Genomic DNA, 23,667 nt, shown 5'->3' with positions numbered 1-23,667 from the left:
TTCTGTGATGAAACTTCTCTCTTTTTATCTTATAAGAATCAGGCAAAGTTATAGTCTCTCATGACCATGCAAATAACTATGTGACTAGGGAATAGTGGAATCCAGGTAGTGGAGTTAACAGAAATGTAATGTATTCCTCTTTTTTCTGTTATATTTTAAAATAAAGTTTCAAAGATATACAGGTCTGTGAGCTAAATGAAAAAGTTAATGGGGGGTCAAAGAAAAAGAAATGAAAGTAGTAAGCATTTTATGAACATTTAAAAAATTTCACAGGGTCATATTTTCCCCCTTTGGCATTTAGCTCACGTAAACTACTTTTTTATATGACAGAGAATTTTAAAACCCTATTAGTTTGGATGATGAACCACATTGATTTTTATTTTTTTTACATCTCAGGAGATGACAATGACTTCAATTTTTTTTTCTTTATCCAGGTTATGCCAGTAGAGGAAAAGGTCTTGAAAGTCTGGCCAATATGGAATGATCTCAAATGTGTTTCCAATAATAGACTATCTATCTGTTATTGAGGAATAACTTAGCTATATTCAGACAGGTGTGTCACCCAGTTGACCCCTGGTGATGACTTTTTTCACCTACAGCAATGTACATAGATCATGAACTTCTTACAGGGCAGAACAAAAATATCTACCTTTCCATTTTAGTTTTCTTACTCTTTACTCACCTCTATACTCTCTAACTCTACTGGCCTATTTACTGTTCCTCACATATGATACCTCATCTCACATTGCCATGGTTTTGTACTGACTGTCTCATTAGCCTGACTGTCTCATTAGGAACATTCTCCCTTTCACTACCTTTTAGAATCCTAGGCTTCAACCACAACTAACTTCCATTCACAAAGGACCATAATCCTATAATTATTGTTGTCTTTTAATTTCTTCTCTCACACCAATACATAGATATTAGCTACTTGGCAGCTTATGACTAGGCATCTTGTGAATATGAACCTTGGACACTATTAGGATGCAAAGTAAAAAATGTCATGAAAGAAGAAAAACTTGAACTCTATCATAAATAAATACATAAATATCAATATAATTAAGGAACAGAACAAACATTTATATACCTCCTATCATGTGCCAGGCATTTTGCTAACAACTTTAACAAAAAATTCATTTGATTCTCACAGTAACCCTTCAACATATGTATTGCTATTCTACTTATTTTATACTTGACAAAATTGAGAATAAGTGATTTTCCCAGTAAGTATCGTTGCTGGATGTGAACTCAGGTGTTCTAAATTTCAGGTGCAATGCTTCATTCATTGTCTTACTAGTTTCCTGTAACAAAAATGAAAAAAAAAACCTCCTACATATTGGGTTAACACTCATATAGTAGAGATATTAATAGTTCAGGTTGGAACTATAGACTGTGATTGGCAAATAGGATGACTGTTCACTTGTACTAATGCATGAAGTGCAAACTATACTTGGGTATTACATGTTTAAATTATTGAAACTTGATAATTACTAAAGTAAGTCTATGTCTGAACCAAAAACTCTTTGTAAAATAAAGAGAATAGTTCTTAGACTGCAATGATACTCTCCAACACCAAAATTGAAAAGTTATCATTGAAGGAATTAATAGTGTTTCCATTAAAAATGTTTCCCATTTATGGAGTGACTTCTTTAAGGAATAGCAAGGAGGCTGATGTGACTCAATCACAAAGTACCTGGAAGTGGAGCATAAGACATAAAATGATGGGAAAAGTTAGAGGGTCAGATTAAGAAGATGTTTGAATATGAAATGAATGAATATGAAATAGGGAATTTTATATTTGATCCCGGCAGTAATAGGGAACCAGTGAATTTTGTTGAGTGTCTTTGATTATTCACACAATTCCCTTAAAGTCCATGTATTCTGGCAAGCCAGTCTAGGACTTAGGCTCATATTGTTGGTTTGTGGTAATTTATTTTATTGCAGAAATCACTGTTGCCATTCAACTCTGAAAGAGAGACCCAGACTTCTTTAACACACAAGACCGTGGTTAAGACATTGAAATCTGAGGATTGCTATTCAATCACCTATGTTCAGGGGTCTGGGGAAGTAGCAGGGCAGGGGGGAGGGACAGGTTTACTAAGAAGAAAAGGCAGTTAGGATCCCTTAGGGCTTGGCTAAATTTATTTTATTTTTATCTGAGTCTATATTTTAACTATCATTTGATTGTAGAAATCATGATATTGAATGGGTGTTGTCCCTTCCAACCCCTTATATGTAAAATCTAGCTAGGGAGAAATATTTACCAGATGGAAGTGTGGAAGGAAGAAAGAAACAGTAGGCAGAGTCACTCTCCATTTTTAGGAAGACTGAGTGGGTCATTCTTCTTGGCATATTACCCAAGCTTATAGAATACAAATTTGATACAGATTCCCTCCAACTTAATCTTGCATACAGTGTAAAAATCCAGGATTAGAAAGAGTTTACCACTTTTTTCCAAAGTGACACTATTTAGAGAAGGGATCCCATTTTCCAAGAAATAACCAGCAAAACCTAGTTCATGGTTCATATGATATTAATTACAGACCCAACTTCATCATGTAACATGATGTTCAACTTTTGCTACACTTATACATGTATACATTGTCTCCCATAATAAAATATAAGCTTATTGAAGGATGGGTTATTTCCTCATTGCCTTTGTAAATCCAGTCCACAAGGTCTAACAAATAGTAGGCACCCAATGTATATTTATTGACTAATTAAAATATAGTATACGGATTCTCTGAGGAATATAGAAAGGTGCTTAATTTCTTTTGTCTTTCAATAAAGTAAAGCATCACTCTTGAAAGGAGGCAAATTCAAATTGGCACCATTCAGTCTTGTTTGTCCTACCAGAGATTACTCTTTGACATATTCCCAAAGCCTCTCTTTTCTTGTTCTCCATTATATTTTAAAGTGTTTGTCTGAGACTTAAGACATTTAACTTCTTCCACTAAGTCTGGAAAGTGGGAGGATGTACTCATGATTTCTTGGAACTCTTTTTTAATGAAATTCTCTATACCTGTTGTTTTCTACTTCTGTTTTTCTGTCCAGAAATTTTAATTAATTTCTTTTTGTTTGTTTGTTTGTTTTGCTTTTGCCGGGAAAGGAGGGTTAAGTGACTTGCCCAGAGTCACACAGCTAGTAAATGTCAAGTGTCTAAGGCCAGATTTGAACTCAGGTCCTCCTGAATCCAGGGCTGGTTCTTTATTGCATCACTTAGATACCCCCTCCTTCCAGAAATTTTGACTTTAACACCAATTAAGCATCAAATTTTTGGATGCACTGTTCTAGTCACTAGGAGTAAGCAGAAGAAAGGGGAAAAAAGAAAGGAAACAGTCCTTGGCATTAAGGATCTTATATTCTGTAGGAGGAGAAAACACATACAAACATGCATGCATACATGCATGTGTGTAAATCACATATATGTAAAAGTAACTTATCACATATTAAGTAATGTGAAACATGAATTGTATTAAACACAGTTCTACAAAATATTTTTAAAGTAATAAATCTTTTTATTTATAGTTTTAAGTTCCAATTTTATCCCTTCTTTCCTCCCTCCCTTCTCTCCTCCTTTAGGTGGTAAGCAACCATATATGTATTATACATGTACATTTATGTAAAAAATTACCATAGTAATCATTTTGTACAAGAAAACTTGAGTAAAAGAAAAATATGAATGTGGAAAAAATAGCAAATTTCAGTCTATGTTCTGTCAATATCAGTTCTTCCTTTGGTGGTGAATAGTATGTCTCATCAGTGGTTCTTTGCGATTGTCTTGGATGATTGTATCATTAATAATAGTTAAGTCATTCACAATTCTTCTTCAAACAATATTGCTGTCTCTGTGCACAATGTTCTCTTGGTGCTGTTTGCTTCACTATACATCAGTTCATACAAATCTTTATAGGCTTTTCTGAAATCATCCTGCATTTCATTTCTTATAGCTCAGTAATATTCCATCACCATCATATGTCACAGCTTGTTTAGCCATTCTCTAATTGATGGGCATTCCTTTCATTTCCAATTCTTAGCCACCACAAAAAACAAAAAAAACAAACAAAAAAAAACTGCTATAAATATTTTTGTGCAAATAGGTCCTTTTTTGGGGAGGGGATGTCTAAAATAATTCTTAAGAAGTAGGTTGGAATTTCAGACTGAGGTAATAAGCAATGAAAAAAAATGAGCAGTATGGCTAAAAATAATTTTTAAATGTAAACTATATCTACATGTTATAGTGATTTGCTTAATTCAGGAACATCATCATTATCATTATCACATTATCAAATGTCTCCAATTTTGCAAAAGTTTAAAGCAACATTGTGATGCTAAACTAGGTGGTTCATTAAAAAGATACTTAGAGTTTTATCTGAGAAAAATTCCATATGGTGATACACTTGTTAATGTCTCTTTGAGCTGAATGCAAATCAAAGAGAATATGTAGAGTAGAAGACTAGACTACTAATCTGAATTATTTTAAACCTAAACCTTATGGAGGTCAATACAAAAATAATAGAACTGAATATGAGAGGTATCAATATTGCTTATATAATTAAACATGTAACTTTTTTAGGACTTTTTAAGAATAAAAGATGAACAATGCCTTTAACTTAAATATAACACTTGAAATATTTGATTTTTTGGAATTATATTATTAGTCTCACTTTGGTCTAACTCTAATACCACCATTTTGCATTCATAAAGTTCAATGATTTCCCCTTTTTGAGATAGGTTATAGGTTTTCACTCCTAAAACTATAATGCCCCAATAAATGTATTTGCCTTTCTAAAGTTAGGTAATACAATTAACTCACACTAAAGACATTTACTAAAATGACACTATATGAAACACATCATATCATCCATAAATATATGATGCACACTTGCTCCCCAACATATTCAATATTGGTGTGAAGAGTAAACAAAAAATAGAGCTTAAAAGTAGAGAGTTACACATTTAAGAAAACAAAATATGGAACTAAGACATATGTATTAAAGAGTGCAACATATGACCTCATGTCCTCTTGTAAAGTATTGATGCTACTTCTCACTAATCAAGATATTTTGTCTAGGTGTGTTGTTCTGTTGGATTCACTGGGTCTGTTATATTCAGATTATTCAGAGTATGTTCTTTTATTCATAGTCAGTTGTATCTGCTCCCTATAGATTCTGGCTTAGCCAAAATCTGTGAATAGAGCACTGCTAGGATCTTTTGGATATGAGATGGAATTATTGATATAGTATGAAGAGGAAGAGTCCTTAGTTATGCTCCCTCAGTTTCTGGGTTCTGAAGCCTGCCCTCTCCAGATGAAAGATATCCTGAATCCAGATCTTACTACTTCTGAGGCCATCTTTCTATTCACTATGGTATTGTGGTTTAATGTTTAATTTGTTGTTCAATCAATCATTACAGCTGTGTTCAAATCTTTGTGACCTTGACCCCTACTTTGTGTTTTGTTGGAAAAGGTACTAGAGTGGTTTCATATTTCCTTCTCTAACTCATTTTGCATTTGAGGAAACTGAGAAATACAGGGTTAAGTGGCTTGCCCAAGGTAACACAGCTAGTAAGTGTCTGAGGCTAGAAGTTAACTCAGGAAAATGAGTATTCCTGACTTCAGCCTGGCACTATATCCATTGTGCCACTTAGCTGAGTAAGTATGATATAATAAGAACATTACTTAATAGGCAATGTGCAACTGTATTTGTTATCAATTTCACATTTACATTTATCATGTAATAAAAATTATAAATTGATGTTTGCTTGCAAGGAATTAGCATTTAGAATCATTGTTATTAAATTGAGCATAAACTTCTCTTTTCATATATATCATATTTAATATTTTTCTATTACATCAACAAAATTTTTAACATTCATTTAAAAAAAATGTTTCCAAAGTCTCTCTCTTCCTCCCTCACCTCCACCTACTTCAGAAGGCAAGTCTCTGTATTAGTGATGTGGCAAAAGAAAACATAGATAAAAAACCCAAATGTTAATAATAATTGTTCAAAATGCTTAAATCTACATTCAGACTCCACCATTTCTTTGCCATATAAATTCTTCAGAACTGTCTTGGCATATTGTATTGCTTAAATTGATGAAATTCAGAGTTGATCATAATACAACATTTTTGTTACTGTGTAAAATATGCTCCTGGCACCACTCATTTCATCTTATGTCCATTGATGTAAGTCTTCCCTGGTTTTTGAGAAAATATCCTTCTCACCATTTCTTATAACATAATAATATTCCATCACAATAAAAAACACAACTTGTTTAGTTCCTCGATTGATAGGCATCATCTCAATCTCTAATTCTTTGCTACCATTAAAAGAGCTGCTACCAATATTGTTTTACATATAGGTCCTTTTTCTTTTTCTTTGACCTCTTTTGGGTACACATCTTAGTGGTATTATTTCTGGGTCAAAGGGTATGCATAGGGTTTTTTAGCTCTTAGTTCCAAATTGCTCTCCAGAATGATTAGATCTATTCACTACCCCACCAACAGTCCATAAGAGTCCCAATTTTTCCACATCTTCTCTAACATGTATAATTCTCCTTTTCTGCTATATTGCCCAATTGTGTAGGTTTGATATAATCCCTCAGAACTGTTTTAATTTGAATTTCTTCAATCAATAGTGATTTAGAGAATTTTTCATAAGACTATAGAAAGCTATGATTATTTTGTCTCAAAAATGTCTGTTCATCACTATTGGTGGAGCTGTGAACTGATCTAATCATCCTGCAGAGCAATTTGCAACTATGCCCAAAGGGCTATGGGATTGTTCATACCCTTTGACCCAGTGGTACCACTACTAGGTCTGTATCCCAAAGAGATCATAGAGAAGGGAAAAGGACCCACATATACAAAAATATTTATGGCAGCTTTTTTTGTGCTGGCAAAGATTTGGAGATCGAGGGAATGACCATCCATTGGGGAATGGCTAAACAAGTTGTGGTATATTAATTTAATGGAATAGTATTGTGCTGTAAAAATGATAAGCAGGAGGAGTTCATAGAAACCTGGAAAGACTTACATGAACTGATGCTGTCTGAAAGGAGCACAACCAGTAGAATATTGTACACGGTTACAGCAACATTGCGTGATAAATAATGGTGATAGACTTGGCTCTTCTCAACAGTGCAATGATCCAAAACAATTTCAAAGAACTCATGATACAAAATGTTCTCAACATCCAGAAAAAAGAACTGTGAATTATGAATGGAGATTGAACCATACTGTTTCTACTTTTGGACCCTTTCTTCCCCTTCTTTTGTGAAATTTTTCCCTTGTGCTCTGATTCTTCTTTCACAATATGACTAATGTAGAAATATTTTTAATGTAATTGTACATATAAGACTATATCAGATTGCTTTCCGTCTTGGAGAGGAGGGACAGAAGAGAGAGAAGGGAGTGTGTGTGTGTGGGGGGGAATTTGGAACTAAAAATCCTATGAAAACAAATGTTGAAAACTGTCCTTAAATGTAACTGGAAAATAATAAAATACTTTTATTTTTAAAAATGCCTGTTCATATCTTTCAACCATTTATCAATTGGTAAATGACTTGTATTATAAATTTTACAGTCCTTTATATATTTGAGAAATGAGTTCTTTGTCCTAGAAACTTGCTATAAAATTGTGTATTTCCCAGTTTCCTGTTTCCCTAGTAATATTAGTATATTGGTTTTGTGCAAAACCTTTTTTCTTTAATTTGATGTAATCAAAATTATCTATTTACATCCCATAATGCTATCCTTTATTTATTCATAGATTCTTGCCTTATCCATAAATCTGACAGTTAATATATTCCATGTTCCCCTAATTTGCTTATGATGTTGTCATTTATGTTTAATATATGTACTCATTTTGACCTTATCTCAGTATACAATGTGAGATGTTGGACTAATAACTAGTTTCTGCTAAACTACTTTCCAGTATTACTAGAAATGTTTATCAAACAGTGAGCACTTATACCAAAATCTTGGATCTTTGGGTTTGTCAGGCACCAGATTTTTGTATTTATTTACTACTGTATGTTATTTATTTGCTATTTAGTTATACCAGACTCTTCATGACCTATTTTGAGGTTTTCTTGGCAAAAACATTGGAGTGGTTGACCATTTTCTTCCCCAGTTCATTTGATAGCTGAGGAAACTGGGGTAAACAGGATTAAGTGACTTGATCAGTGTCATACAACTAGTAAGTATGTAAAGCTGGATTTGAAATGAGGTCTGCCTGAGTTCAGGCTTGGTATTCCATCCACTGTAATACCAAGCTGCCCCCTTACTACTGTGTATTTGATATCTACTCTAGTCTAGTGATCCACAACTGTATTGCTCAGCCAGTAGACGATTATTTAAATGTTCACAACTTCCTTTTTATATGTAGCATTTTATTTTATTTTTCAAATTACATGTAAAGACAGTTTTCAACATTCATTTTTGTAAGATTTTGAGTTTCAAATTTTTTTCTCCCTCTCCTTCCCCTTTCCCTTCCCAATAACAATAAGCAATCTAATATATGTTATGCATTACAATCAAGATTTTCATGTTTCCACATTGATTGTGTTGGGAGCGAATAATAAAAACAAAAGTAAAAAAAAACAAAAGAAAGAAGAAACAAACAAAAACAAAACAAAACAAAACAGTGAAAGTACTATGCTTCAATCTGCATTCATACTCCATAGATCTTTTTCTGGATGTGGATAGCATTTTCCACCCTGAGTCTTTTGGTATTGTCATGGATCATTTTATTGCTGAGATCTAATTTTACCACAGTTAATCATGAGATCTAATTTTATCACAGTTAAACACAAATTTTTTGTTACTGTGTACAGTGTTCTCTTGTTTCTGCTCATTTCACTCAGCATCAGGTCATGTAAGTCTTTCTAAGTTTTTTGTTTGTTTTCCTGAAATCTTCCTGCTCATTTCTTATACCACAGTAGTCTTACATTACATCCAAATACTACAAATTTTTAGCCATTCCCCAATTGATAGGCATGCCAACAATTTTCAATTCTTTGCCACTTCCAAAAAAGTTGCTATAAATATTTTTGTTCATGTGGGTCCTTTTTCCTTTCTAATAATTTCTAATAATTTCTTTGGGAGACAGACCTAGTAGATATATTGTTGGGTAAAAGGGTATGCACGGTTTTATAGCCTGTTGGCCATTGTTCCAAATTGCTCCCCTGATTGGTCAGATCTGCTTACTCAGCTCATTAATTTCCTCTGTCTCTATTTTATTCAAGTAGGCATTTAGAGATATAAATTTTCCCCTAAGAACAACTTTGGCAGCATCTCATAAATTTTGGTTTGTTGTCTCATTATTATCATTATGTTGGATGAAAATATTATTTCTATCTTTTGTTGTATGACTCACACATTCTTTAGGATTAGATTATTTGGTTTCCAATAAATTAATTTTAGTCTAACTTTCCATATCCCTTTATTATGCATAATTTTCATTGCATCATGATCTTAAAAGGATGCATTTACTATTCCTGCATTTCTGCATTTGACTGTGGGTTTTTTATGCCCTTATACCTGGTCAATTTTCATGTAGGTGCCATTTACCACTGAGGAAAAGGTATTTTCCTTTCTATCCCATTAAGTTTTCTCTAGTGGTCTATCACATTAATTTTTTAAAATTTGATTCACCTCCTTAATTTCTTTCTTATTTATTTTGTGATTAGATGTATCTATTTCTGAGGATAGGTTGAGATCCCCCACTACTATAGTTTTGCTGTCTATTTCTTCCTTTAACTCACTTAACTGCTTCTCTAAGAATTGGGATACTGCACAACTTAATGCATATATGTTTAGTATTGATATTACTTCACTGTCTGTTACCTTTTAGCAAGATGTAGTTCCCTTCCTTAGCTCTTTTAATTAGGTCTGTTTTTACTTTTGCTTTGTCTGAAATGAAGATTACTATCCCTGCTTTTTTTTTTCCTTTACCAAAGCAAATTATATTTTGCTTCAGCCTTTTACCTTAACTCTGTGTGTATCACTCTGCTTCAAATGTGTTTCTTGTAAAAATATATTGTAGGAATATATATTTATACATATAGTAGGATTCTGGTTTTTAATCTACTCTGCTATCTGCTTCGATTTAATGGGAGTTTGCTCCATTCACATTCACAGTTATGATTACTAACACTCTATTTCTCTCCATCCAATTTTTCCCTTTGATTATATTTTTCTCTCCTTTTGCCCTGTCCATTCTCATCAGTGTCTTGATTCTGACCATCATCTCCCTCAGTCTACCCTCCCTTTGATCATCTATGCCTTCATTTCCTTTCCTCTTTTATCTTCTAGTTTTGCCCTCCCTTCTATCAGTGCCCCAAACCTTTTCCTTTCTCCTTTCTCCTCTTTCTTCCCTATGGGGTAGGATAATTTTCTATACCCAATGGAGTGTGCCTGTTCCCTCATTGAGCCATATCAGATGAGAGTAAGGTTGAAATAATGCTTATCCTTCCTTTCATTCCCCCAAGGTATTAGTTTTTTTGTGCCTCTTCATGTGTTATGATTTAGCCCATTCTGCCTCCCTTTTCCTCTTCCACCAGTATAATTCTTTTGTCATTCCTTAAGTATTTTTTTATATCCTAACATCAAAATCCATTTATACCCATACCTCTGCCTATGTATACTCCTTCTATCTTCTTTAATAGATACAGTTCTCAAGAGTTACAAGTATCTTTTCCCATTGTAGGGATAAAAACATTTTATACTTAGTGAATAATATTTTGTTTTTGTTTTCCTTGTTTTACATTGTAATGTTTCTTTTGAGTCTTGTATTTGAAGATTTAATATTCTGTTAAGTTCTGGACTTTTCATTTGGACAGTTTATAATTTCCCTATTTCTTGAATACCCATGTTTCCTCTTGAAAGATTATGCTTAATTTTTCTGGGTAGTACATTCTTGGTTGTAATGCAAGTTTCTTTGCCCTCTGGAATATCATGTTCCAAGCTGTCTAATTCTTTAGTATTAAAGTTTCTAGGTCTTGTATAATCCTGATTTTTGCTCTTTGATATTTAAATTGTTTCTTTCTGGCTGCTTGCAGTATTTTCTCCTTCACCTAATAATTCTAGAATTTGAATAAAATGTTCTTTAGAGTTTTCCTTTCATTTCACCTCTTTCAGCAGGTGATCAATGAATTCTTTCAAACAATATTTTTTCCCTCTGGTTCTAAGATAGTGGGGCAGTTTTCCTTAGTATTGTCTTTTTTAATTATTTTTTTTCTTCTGGGCAATGAGAGTTAAGTGATTTGTACAGGGTCACACAGCTAGTAAGTGTCAAGTGTCTGAGGCCAAATTTGAACTCAGGTCCTCCTGAATCCAGGGCTGGTGCTTTATGCACTGTGCCACATAGCTGTCCCCAGTAATGTCTTGAAATATGCTGTTCAGACCACCTCCCCCCTTTTTTTTATCAGGGTCTTCAGGTAGTCCAATAATTTTTAAATTGTCCCTCCTAGATCTTTGTTCCAGGTATCTTGTTGTTTTGTTGTTTGATTGTTTGGGTTTTTTTTTTTTGGGGGGGGGGATTGGTTGTTTTTGTTTGTTTCTTTTTTATTTTTCTGAATAGATATTTTATGTTGTCTGCTTCTGTCTCACTAATTCCTTTTGTCTTGTTGAGTCATTAGCCTCCATCTACCCAATTATGATTGTTTTGTTGTTTTTTTGTTTTTTCTTACCTAAAATTATTTATGTATTTTAAAAAATTGCCATGTTACATTTAAAAACAAAGTGTAACATCAATTTTTAAAACTTTCTTTTCCAAACCCTCTTCATCCTTCCCTACCCCACCTTAAGAATGCAAGCAAGTCAATATAAGTTAAGCATGTGCAGTCATGGAAAACTAATCATAAAAAAAAAAAAAAACTTTAGAAAAAGAGCTAAGAAAAAAATTATGCTTCAGTCTCTATTCAGATACCATTAGTTATTTTTCTGTAGATGTATTGCATTTTTCATAAGTCCTTCAAAGTTGTCTTGGATCATTGCATTGCTGAAAATAATTAAGTCATTCACAGCAGCTCATCTTACACTGTTGCTATTTATTTTGTATACAGCACATTTCACTTTGCATCAGCTGATATGTCTTTCCAGTTTTTTTCTTACAACAACCTGCTCACTTTTTCATAGTAAACTGCATTTATATAGTACTTTAAAGGGAGATTTCCTTACAAAACACCTAAGAGAGTGATTATTGCAACAACAATAATAGGTAACATTTATATAGTACCCTATAACTGATAAAGAATTTTCATCACAGTAGCCCAGCAAAGTACCATAATCATCCTCATCTTACATTGCTCTTTCCCCAGTTACTATTGCTGTGATTTCCTCCATCCTATTTGCTCCCCATGGTATTTACTCCATTTTCTATCTTCTTTTACCCTATGCCTCCTTGAAAGTGTTTTGCTTCTGACTGCCCCTCCCCCAATCTGCACTCCCTTCCTTCACCCCTCCCTCCTTATCCCCTTCCTCTCCCAATTCCCTGCAGGGCAAGATATATTACTATACCCACTTGTGTGTGTATGTTATTCCCTCTTTTAGTCAATTCTGATGAGAGTAAGGCTTATTCACTCTCCCACTCCTCCCCCATCTTTCCTTCAACTCCATAATATTTCTCTTGCTTCTTTTATGGGATCTATTTTACCTCACTTCGCATCTCCCTTTCCCTTTTTCCCATTGCACTCTGCTCATCCCTTAATTTTAATTTTAAAATGTCATCATGGAGCAGCTAGGTGACACAGTGGACAAAGAACCTACCCTGTGCCCAGGATACATGATCCCAAATCTTGCCTCAGAAGCAAGACACCCACCAATTACATGACACTGGGTATGCCACCCAACCCTGAATGCCCCATCCCAATAATGATAAACAAAAAATCAATACTTTACAGATATCATCCTTTCATAATCAATTCCCACATGTGTTCTTAGTCTTAATTTATTTCTATCACCTGCCCTAACACTTTGAAAGTTCTTATGAGTTAGAAGTATCATCTGCCCATGTAGGAATGTAAAGAGTTTAACCTTTTAACCTCCCTCAAGATTTCTTTTTCCTGTTTACCTTTTTATGCTTCTCTAGGCTCTTGTATTTGAAAGTCAAATTTTCTATTCAGTTAAGGTTTTTTTCATCATGAATGCCTGAAAGTCCTCTTTTTAACTGAAGTCCCATTTCCCCATCCCCTCCCTGAAAATTTGTTCTCTGTTTTGCTGGGTAGGTAATTTTTGGTTGTTATCCCAATTCCTTTGCCTTCCAGAATATCATATTCCATGTCCTACATTTCTTTAAAGTAGAAGGTACTAGATCATGTGCTATCCTGACTGTGGCTCCACATTACTTGTATTATTTCTTTCTGGCTGCTTGTGATATTTTCTCCTTGACCTGGGAGCTCTGAAATTTGGCTATAATATTCCTGTCAATTTTCTTTTATGGGCCTCTTTCAGTAGGTAATTGGTGGATTCTTTCAATTTCTACTTTGCCTTCTGCTTCTAGAATATTAGGGCAATTTTCCCTGACAATATTTTGGAAGATTATGTCTAAGCTCTTGTTTTTATCATGGTTTTCATGTAGTCCAACAACTTTCAAATTATCTCTCCTGGATCTATTTTTCAAGTTAGTTGTTTTCCCAAAGAGATATTTTACATTGCCTTCTGTTTTTTTTTTTCATTCATTTAGATTTGGTTTACTATGTCTTGGTTTCTCATAAAGTCATTGGCTTCCATTTGTTCAATATTAATTCTTATGCAATTATTTTCTTTAGAGAGCTTCTGCACCTCCTTTTCCATTTGGCCAATTTGGCTTTTCAAGCTGTTGCCTTTTTTTTTTATGACCTTCCTGCCTTACTCCCATTTCTCTTTCCATTTTTTCCTCTACCTTTCTTTCTTTATCTTCAGTCCTTTTGGAGAACTTCTATGACCTGAGAAAAATTCATATTTTTCTTGGAATTTTTGGATGTAGGAGTCCTGACTTTGTTATCCTCTTCTGAGGATGGACTCTAATCTTCCTTGTAACCAAAGAAACTTTCTATGGTCCACATATTTTTCTGTCTACTCATTTTGCCAGCCTATTTCTTGACTTTTAAATCTGCCTTACAATGGGGAACTGCTTTCAGGATGAACTGGCCCAAGCTTCATGGGGTCCAAGTTGGTACGATTTGCAGAGAGGCAAGTTCTCCACTCATCTGGCCTTCTCTCTGGTCAGTAAATAGCCCCAGGCCTACTTGCTCTTTAACCTGGAAGCAAAACTCTTTTTCACTGTGGTTGCTAGCTCTGGTGAGCCTGCACCCCTCACTCACCTGGGCCACCAAAACTCAAGATTGCCTCCTGGTTCCCATCATGGGTAAAACAACTGAGTTCTGCCTCAGCACCAGCAGAGACCCTTGTAACCTCCCCCCAGTCAACACCTCAGCCCTCTTAACAGACTGTGAGCTTAATTCCAGAATATGCTGGTGCCACAGGCAATTCAGAGGCTCTGGGGGTCTCATTCTCTGGTGTGGCCATCCTGGAACTGCATTTGCATGCACAGTCACAGGGATGTGATTTACTCTCACTCAGGTACAACAAACCTTCCCTGCCAACCTTGTAAGCTGTCTTTACCTGGAGAATGATCTCTTCCCATTGTTTTATGGGTTCTGCTGCTCCAGGAATTGTCTTATGGAATTATTTGGAAGTTTTTGTGTGATAGTGAATAGCTCTGAGAGGTTATTGCCTTTCCCCTGCCATCTTGGGTCCTATAATTATGATTCTCAAGGAATTATTTTCCCCAGTTAGCTTTTGCACCTCCATTTCCATTTGTCATGTTGTATTTTTATGAAGTTATTTTCTTTTTCCAAGTTATTGACTCTTTCTTGCATAACTATCACATATTTTCCCAATTTTCTTCTACCTCTCTTATTTGATTTATAAAATCCTTTTTGAACTCTTTCAAGATGGCTTTTTGGTCTTGAAACCAATTCCTCTTCCCCTTTGAGGCTTCTAATCTAGGAATTTTGATATATGTCCTCTTCTGAGTTCATGTTTTCTTCTTCCCTGTTACCATAATAGTTTTCTATGGTAAATGTTCTTTTCTGTTCCTTATTGATACTTAGACTATTTATTGTTTTTTAAAGTTGAGCTCTGCTCCTGGGGTACAGTGTGCACTGTCCCAAATTCTTTTTCATGGGTCCAAGGGCCAGTCACTGTCTTTCTAGTCTGAGGCCTCAGCATCTTGCAGCTTGCTCACTGCACTGTACCTAGTTGTGTCTGTTGTGTAGTATCCACCCCATTTGGCCTATATCCTTCTGTTTTGAAACTGAGGTACTCACAACTGGCCTGCTGTGCCACTAACTTGCTGAGCTAGGATAAAAGGTTCTTAGCTGCTGATCTGTGCTGTGTCTAAGAGCCTTCTGCTGACAAACTCTTTGGGATAAGCTTTACTCCCCTTTTGCCCAGGTGGGACAGAACTTTCCTTAAGTCCTTATAGGTTATCTGAAGTTGAAAGGTTATTTCACTCTATCTTTTTGATATCTATTTATTTAGAAGTTTAATTTAGTGCTGTTCCTGAGGGAAATTTGGGAGAGCTCAGGCAAGTTCCTGGCTTTTCTCTGCCATCTTGACTCTGCCTCCAGTGAAATCTCAACACTTTCTAATACAGTTTGAAATCTGGTACTGCTAAGCCACCTTCCTTTCTGTCATTTTTGACTGATTCCATTATTATTTTTTACCTTTTGTTTTTCCAGATGAATTTTGTTATTTTTTCTAGTTCTATAAAATATTTTTAGTAATTTATTTGGTATGGAATTGAATAAGTAAATAATTTTTAAATGAGTGTTCATTATTCCATCTTTCGGCTAATTCATATTAAAGTTCAAGCATTATCCACCACAGTATCTTCCCTTTTATATTAAAAGCTATTCAGTTCATGTCTCTTTTATGTGAGATAGGTCTCCCCATTCTTCCTCTCCCTTCTCCTTTGTCCCAGTGTATCTCTCTTCCTTAATTTTATTTTTAAATCATCCCACCCTAATCATGTTTTACCTATGTTATTTGTTTATGAATACTCCTTCTAATAGCCCTTATTATCATATTAGATGATGCAATTATTATTTACCTATGTAAGGATATAGACATTTTAACATTTGATTTTGTAATGATTTCTTTTTCATGCATACCATTTTTTGTTTGTTTGTTCCTCTTTAGTCTTGTATTTGAAAGTCAAATTTTCTGTTCACCTCTGGTCTTTTCATCAAGACTGCTTCAATATTCTCAATTTCATTAAATATCTATTTTTCCCCTGAAGCATTATACCAAGTTTTGCTGGATAGGTTATTCTTGGCTGTTATCCTAGGCCCTTTGCATGCTGGAATATCATATTCTGATTCCTCTGATCCTTTAATGTGGAAGCTGCTGAATCTCATGTGATGCTGACTATGGCTCAATGATATTTGAATTGTTTCTTTCTTACTGCTTGCTATATTGACCTGTCAGCTCTTGAATTTGTCTATGATATTCCAGGAGTTTCTGTTTTGTTATCTCTTTCAGGAAATAATCACTGGATTCTTTCCATTTCAGTTTTATCCTTTGGTTCTAGGATATTAGGGTAGTTCTCCACCCTGGAACTGAGACCTGGGTCCCTTCTCTGTAGTGCTATAAATGTTATTACTCCTTTTGGCCCTGGGGCTGTAACCTGTAGCTGTGTATGAGAAATATAATCGGGTCCTGAAATCAGTGAAAACAAATGGTGCCCTTCAATCTCCTTCTTACTAGTTCCAACCCCATCTATGAATGGGCTAAAAGTTGCAGAAGTCTCTGCTCTGCCTCTGCTACTCATAATGTGCTTTCAAAGCCCACCACCATTCTCATGACACGGACATTTCTTGCTGACCTCCTAAGTTGTCTTGGGTTAGAAAAATGTTTTACTAGATGTTTTATTTGTTCTGTTGTTCCAAAATTAAATTTGAGGCCTTATTTTAGAATAGTTTGGAAGGGAATTTGGGAGAGGATAGCTAAGGATTTTTCTATTCTGCTGTCTTGGTTCCATCTATTTAAAGTTCTTTACATCAAGACATTTTGACATCTATACTTATAAAGATTAGTTTACTTCATGACTGTTTCCTTCATAAATTTGTTCATTTTAGTATCATTTTATACTTCATATTATAAACACCTCCTATTGAAGATGGGATTCTGATGATTCTCTCTTATAGTAACATTAATAAGTAGCTTATAACTGAATAACTAATATATCTTGGTGTGATTTTGCTTTATTTTAAGATAATATAATTGATACAATATAACACAATATGGCTTGATTGCTGAAATTTAACACATTCAACAAGATATGAGCTTGAGGTATTGTTTTTTCTGAATAATTCTGTTTCTTATTTTTAATCAGTTTCGATTGAATCAGTTGTTCTATGTACCATAGAGTTAGCTGAGATATTTTTTCATGCAATCATTTAATGTCTTAAAGTAGGGGAGACCTCTAAAAAATTAAGAATTTTCTATAAAAATTATTTTTCTCAGTTTTCTTCAGTTTCCATTCTTTCAAAAAGTATTAGCATTTATATTACAATTTGGCTTTGCTGAAGACTTAATTTTAATTGAGAGGACATAGTTAAAATCCTAACTCTGTTGATCAAAATGGAAATTACCTTGGATAAGTTACCTCATCTCTATGGGCCTCAGTTCCCTCCTGTTTAAATAATTGAGGGAGTTGGTGAACTAGATAATATTTGAGGTCCCTCCATTTGAATATCCTAAGATGGAAAGAATATATACTTATCTTTTTAAAAAATTAAGATTAACTCCTTTATTATTGTCTAAATGAATATATAAACCTGGAAAATCTAATGATATCAGCATGTTAAGCCATTCAGTTTGTTGCTTTCAATGTTTGCAGGTTTTTGTTTCTCTGCTTCATTGGCCAAACAGCTTTCTCAGAATCCCTGTCATCCATGTTTGGTTTTTATACACATTTGAGATAATTTTCCTCTTTATTATAGAACAAAGGACCTATATCTTTTTTGAATCATAAAAGTATTTTATTATTTCCTAGTTACATGTAGAGATAGTTTTAAACATTTTTTTCTTTTTTTTTTCTTTTTTGGTGAGGCTATTGGGGTTAAGTGACTTGCTCAGGGTAGAGATAGTTTGAAACATTTGGTTTTTTTTCTTTCTTTTTTCTTTTTTGGTGAGGCTATTGGGGTTAAGTGACTTGCCCCGGGTCACACAGCTAGTAAGTGTCAAGTGTCTGAGGCTGAATTTCAACTCAGGTCCTCCTGAATCCAGGGCCAGTGCTTTATGCACTGTGCCACCTAGCTGCCCAACAATTTTTTTTGGGTGGGGGAGAATACTTTCTTTTGAGGGGGGGACAGAATAATGAGGGTTAAGTGACTTGCCCAGCGTCACACAGCTAATAAATGTCAAGTGTCTGAGGCTGGATTTGAACTCAGGTTCTCCTGAACCCAGGGCCAGTGCTTTATCCACTGTGTCACTTAGCTGCCCCTGTGCCACCTAGCTGCCATAAACATTTGTTTTTATAGACTTCTACTTTCAAATCTTTCTTCCTCCCTCCCTTCCCTCCCCCCTCCCCTAGACAACAAGCAATCTGATATAGGTTATATATATACAATCACATTAAAAATATTTCTGCATTAGTCACGCTGTGAAAGAAAAATCAGAGCAAAAGGGTAAAAGCTCAAAAAAGAAAAAACAAAAAATAATTAGAAATAGTGTGATTCAATCTGCATCTAGGTTCCATAGTTCTTTTTTTTTCTGGATTTGGAGAGCATTTTCCATTATGAGTCCTTTGGAACTATCTTGGAACATTGTATTACTAAGAAGAGTCAAGTCTATCACAGTTGATCAATACAAAATATTGTTGCTACTGTGTACAATGTTCTCCTAATTCTGCTCATCTCACTCAACATCAGTTCATGTAAGTCCTTCCAGGTTTCTCTGAAATCTGAAAAAGGATCTACTTCTGACATGGATTGATGCTACCCATAACTGGGCTCTATGATGTTGCTCATGCTTTTCCTACTTGAAATCAACTAATTTCAACTTGTTATTTATCAGTTAATGACTATCCTGTTGCAATCCACCTTTTTACTTGTTAATCCCTGAACAGAGAGTTTGGCATTAGCCTAACTGTGGAACTGGTAGACGAGTCTAAGGATGAAGTTAGAATCATGCCCTTCTTGCCATTGCACATGAGGATGCATATGAAAATTGATGCATACATATGTGTCATCTGTGACAAGCCTATGTCTGGGAGCCATAAAGCTATTGGAACAGCAGCAGTACTGCATGCTTGATGCTATGTAGATGCCACAATCTGTTATTAATCTCAAAAGATATGTTGATTTTCTTGATATGGTTCCTGCTTTTATGTTTATCAGTGTATCATTTAACACTGTTATACCTGACAAGGGGAAAGAATTGAGTTTCAGCTTTTATCTCTGATGTATACCTTCAGTGCATTGGATTTTAATGGTATATCAGCATGCAACTGAGGTCAGCTATAAGCTACATGCCAGTCTATCATTGTACTAATTTTGCAAATTGCTTAAATATTTTGATAAGCTTCTGTTTTCAGTTCCAGAAGACACATCACCCCATATAATAATTTCTGATTATCAGAATGGCAGATTTATTTAGTCAAAAGGAAACTAGACTGGGGCAGCTAGGTAGTGCAGTGTATAGAGCACTGGCCCTGGAGTCAGGAGCACCTGAGTTCAAATCTGGCCTCAGACACTTAACACTTACTAGCTGTTTGACCCTGGGCAAGTCACTTAACCCAAATTGCCTCACAAAAAAAAGAAAGAAAATAAAACTATACCTATAATCAAAAGAAATTTGATCTACTACCAGCTATGCCATAACTAGGTGTGTGACATTTGTCAGGTCATTTAGTCTTTTTAGGTATCAGTTTCATCATGTATAATATAAAGAGATTATATTCAATTGTTTCTAATGTCTTTTCTAACCTGAAAATCTGATTCTCTTAACTAATATACTTTTCAATAATGATTATATTCACACAAATGGAAAGAGCTTCTTGGAGGAAAAAAAAACTCCTTAAGTAAAGTTTATTGAAAAGAGCTGTACTGATTACTAGTCCTGCCTTTCTTTCTGTTGCTGGTTCACAATTGTTTAGACAGGACATAATAATATTCTAACTAATTTTCAGGCTCATGATGTCAAATTTCTCTAAATAGCTAAATTTATTTCAGACTCACTGTAACCCAAACCCATTACCAGCCTTGTTTAAGTGAATCTATATTATGGAGAGGCCAGTCTTCTCTATTTTCACCTATTAAATTGTCCAATTATATACAATTCACATTATTACCTTTTCAAATGTGAAAGAAATAACATGTTTTATGCCTATGTAAAATGGCTTAGACTGTCTTTTTCTGAGGACCTACCTAATGCAAGATAGGCAAACTTTTGCTTAAAAGACTGAAATTTTTATCCAAAAGTAATTGACTTGATGGCCTAATACTTAGAACACTGATAAGCATCTTGCTAGCCTGAATAAAAAGAAAAGCCAGGGGCATGAAGAACTCCATCTTCCCTTTTTGGATTTTATCTGCAGAACATCATGGACAAAAAAAGGGCAGGAAAGCAGGACTCAACTCAATTCATGTTATCTTTTTGTTGTGATAGCACCAGTATTTTCCTGAAGCAGCTTCCCAGATGTCCATATTCTTCCTGACACAACTTCTTCACCTGTGTAACCTGTTTGGTCTGGAAGCCAAGCACATGGGGCCTTTCAGATTTGATGTTTGCTGAGACCACATAAGTCATCAAACACTGATGAACTGACTGAACGTATTTACAAATGGAGATGAAGGGTGATACCCAGAAAAGCTAAGTAGCATTGTAACTATGTGGCATACTCTTTCCGTTCTGACAAAGTAAACTCCCTTTATTAAATGCTCAATGACTTCTGAGTGAGTTGTTTCATCACACCATCTAATCTGAAGTAATAGGCTAAAGAGTTTACAGATGCACCTATACCTTTTATTGAATATATTTCCATTCTTATGGGTAAACACATTTCTTTTTGCTAACTGCTAAATATTCAATAAGCATCTCTTTTCATTTGTCTTAAAAATGAGTTAGCAAGATCTTCACTAGTCCTTATCTATTAGAAACAAACAAAAAAGGAGCAGCTAGGTGGTGCACTGGATAAGGTACAACCCTTGGATTCAAGAGGATAGGAGTTCAAATCAGGCCTCATACACTTGACACTTACTAGCTGTGTGACCCTGTGCAAGTCACTTAACACCTCATTGCCCTGCAAAAAAAAAAAAAAAGCCACTAGTTGACTTTAATTAGTTTGTAAAGGAATTCAGGAAAAATGACTTTTTTTTTTCACAAGATATAATACAATGTTATAAACATTTATTAAGAACCTATTATATGCCAGACACTATTTTAAGCTCTGGAGATGTGAATAAGGTGGTCCTTGCCCTCAAGGAACCTACAATTTAACAAGGGAAGAAAACACACAAAAGGAAGCTAAAAGGGGTGGGTATGGGAGAAGAAAGTACCCTACAGAGAGGCTTGATAATGGTGGTGTCAAATATAAACAGTGCAGCTATTTGCAAACGAATATTTGGCACTATAGACTGGCAATCAGAGAGGAAGAAATAAAAAAAATAAAGAGAGACAAAGACACTTACAGAGAGAGACACAGAGAGGCAGACACAGAGACAGAGGCAGACACAGAAAGAGAGAAAGAGAGAGATAGAGAGAGGAAGGGATGGATGGATGGAGGAATATGATGATAAATACTAGATAGCGATGTTTCAAAGAATGAGGAAATATATGGCTTCAGAGAGAGAGAGGAAAAAAATTTTATGAACTGATGCAGAATGAAGTGAGAAAAAACAGAAAAATGTGAATATATACTGTTATAATATATCCTTCATTAATTATATATAATCAAAAATTTTGATTCTCTATATATGTATATACCATAACATATATGTACTATATATAGCATATATGCATATATATGCACATATCAATATTATAAAAATGAAAAATTTGGAAGATGGTTTTAATCTTATATACAATAAAATGAGCAGAACCAAAAGAACAATTTTAACAACAAAAAACTACAACATAAAAATAGAATTAAATTATTAAGAACACTATAATAAAGTCAATGACCATTTTTATTCTATAAGGCTGATAAGAAAGCATACTATATACCTCTTGACAGTGTGGTACAATAATGGAATTTCGAAGATGCTCAGGCATCCAACCTGATTGATTTAGTAGTGCTTGAACTGGGTGTGAATGAGAAACTACTAAGTACCCACTTAAAGATGATTAGATTTTAGCCACACCTGGCCTGCCCTCTTAAACCTAGTTTAAACTTGGCCAAACCTGAGAAGGAGTGTCCTCAGAGGCTGTGGACTTCATCATCAACAGGGAACCAGTCTCAGCCACACAACTTGAAGGACCTCTCCTTTGGGGAAGGGAGAAAAATGTAGAAAAAGGGACCCCCAATAGGAAGTTGTGCTCTCTCTCTCTCTCTCTCTCTCTCTCTCTCTCGCTCTCGCTCTCGCTCTCGCTCTCGCTCTCGCTCTCGCTCTCGCTCTCGCTCTCTTTCTCTTTCTCTCTTGAGTGTGCACGTGCGCACGCACGCCATCTCTCCCTCTCACCCTCTTGCCATCTCTCCCTCTCACCATCTCACCTTGAAGGATCTTTCGGTGAAGACTGGAGATGGACTGCATAGAAATTACAGACCTCTGGTGGTGAGTTAATAAAATCCAGCTCTTTGAATTAGCTGAGCTGAAAGCAAGTTTGGGTTTTGATACAGTCTGTGCTATAGCCAGGGAGATTATCTATTTTCCCTTTTCCCTATTCCCTTGTCATTGGCTTAATTAATTTCACCTTTGCTGTGTATTTTATTCCCATTAATAAAGCCTGAGTTGTTTGTGGAAAAGAGGCTATTAAGCACCTTTCTTATTGGCCTGGGAGAAATAACTAAAAAAGGCAGTTCACAGGGGAGGAACTTTGGACCTAGAGGTTCCTCATTATTTTCTGAAACCCAGTATTATGGCGAGCCACCCAATTAACTCTCTCCATATTAAATTTGGCTCCTACAACAGAATACAGTATGAAGAATGAGAAGTATATTTTTTTGAACAAGACCAGTGAGTAGACTTTGTTTTGCTTGACTATTTATATTTGGTACATAGAGCTTTTTTGTTTTGTTTTGTCTGTTTTGTTTTCCTTTTGGCAATCACAGTGGAATGGTAAGAAAATAGATTTCTTTTGATTAAAAGTGTATAATTTATTTTTTTGAAGGACAGAGACAGATAGCTTCAGGGTGTCCCAAAAGTTTTAATTCAATTTTAAACTCATAAAAAGAGGTAAAATTCAATATAACTTTTTGGAGTTAGACATATAGATATAAATATGGATTTATCTCCCAAGTGCTTGAGAACATATCACCCATTAAAATAAAATTCAGTGCCAGCTCTGAAAGAGTCAACATACTAAATTCTAAAACAATGCAAGTTTAGAGAAGAGCTTTTGAAATCACTGTTGACAAACTGAAAATTGATTTGTGATATACTGGGGAAAATGTTTTATCTTAAAAGATCAGATTAATTTCTGAGAGGGGTGAAGTATCAAACACTGATGAAAAA

Source organism: Dromiciops gliroides, chromosome 3 (assembly GCF_019393635.1).
Source record: "Dromiciops gliroides isolate mDroGli1 chromosome 3, mDroGli1.pri, whole genome shotgun sequence".
Classification (NCBI taxonomy): domain Eukaryota; kingdom Metazoa; phylum Chordata; class Mammalia; order Microbiotheria; family Microbiotheriidae; genus Dromiciops; species Dromiciops gliroides.
This window is presented reverse-complemented; position numbering follows the sequence as displayed.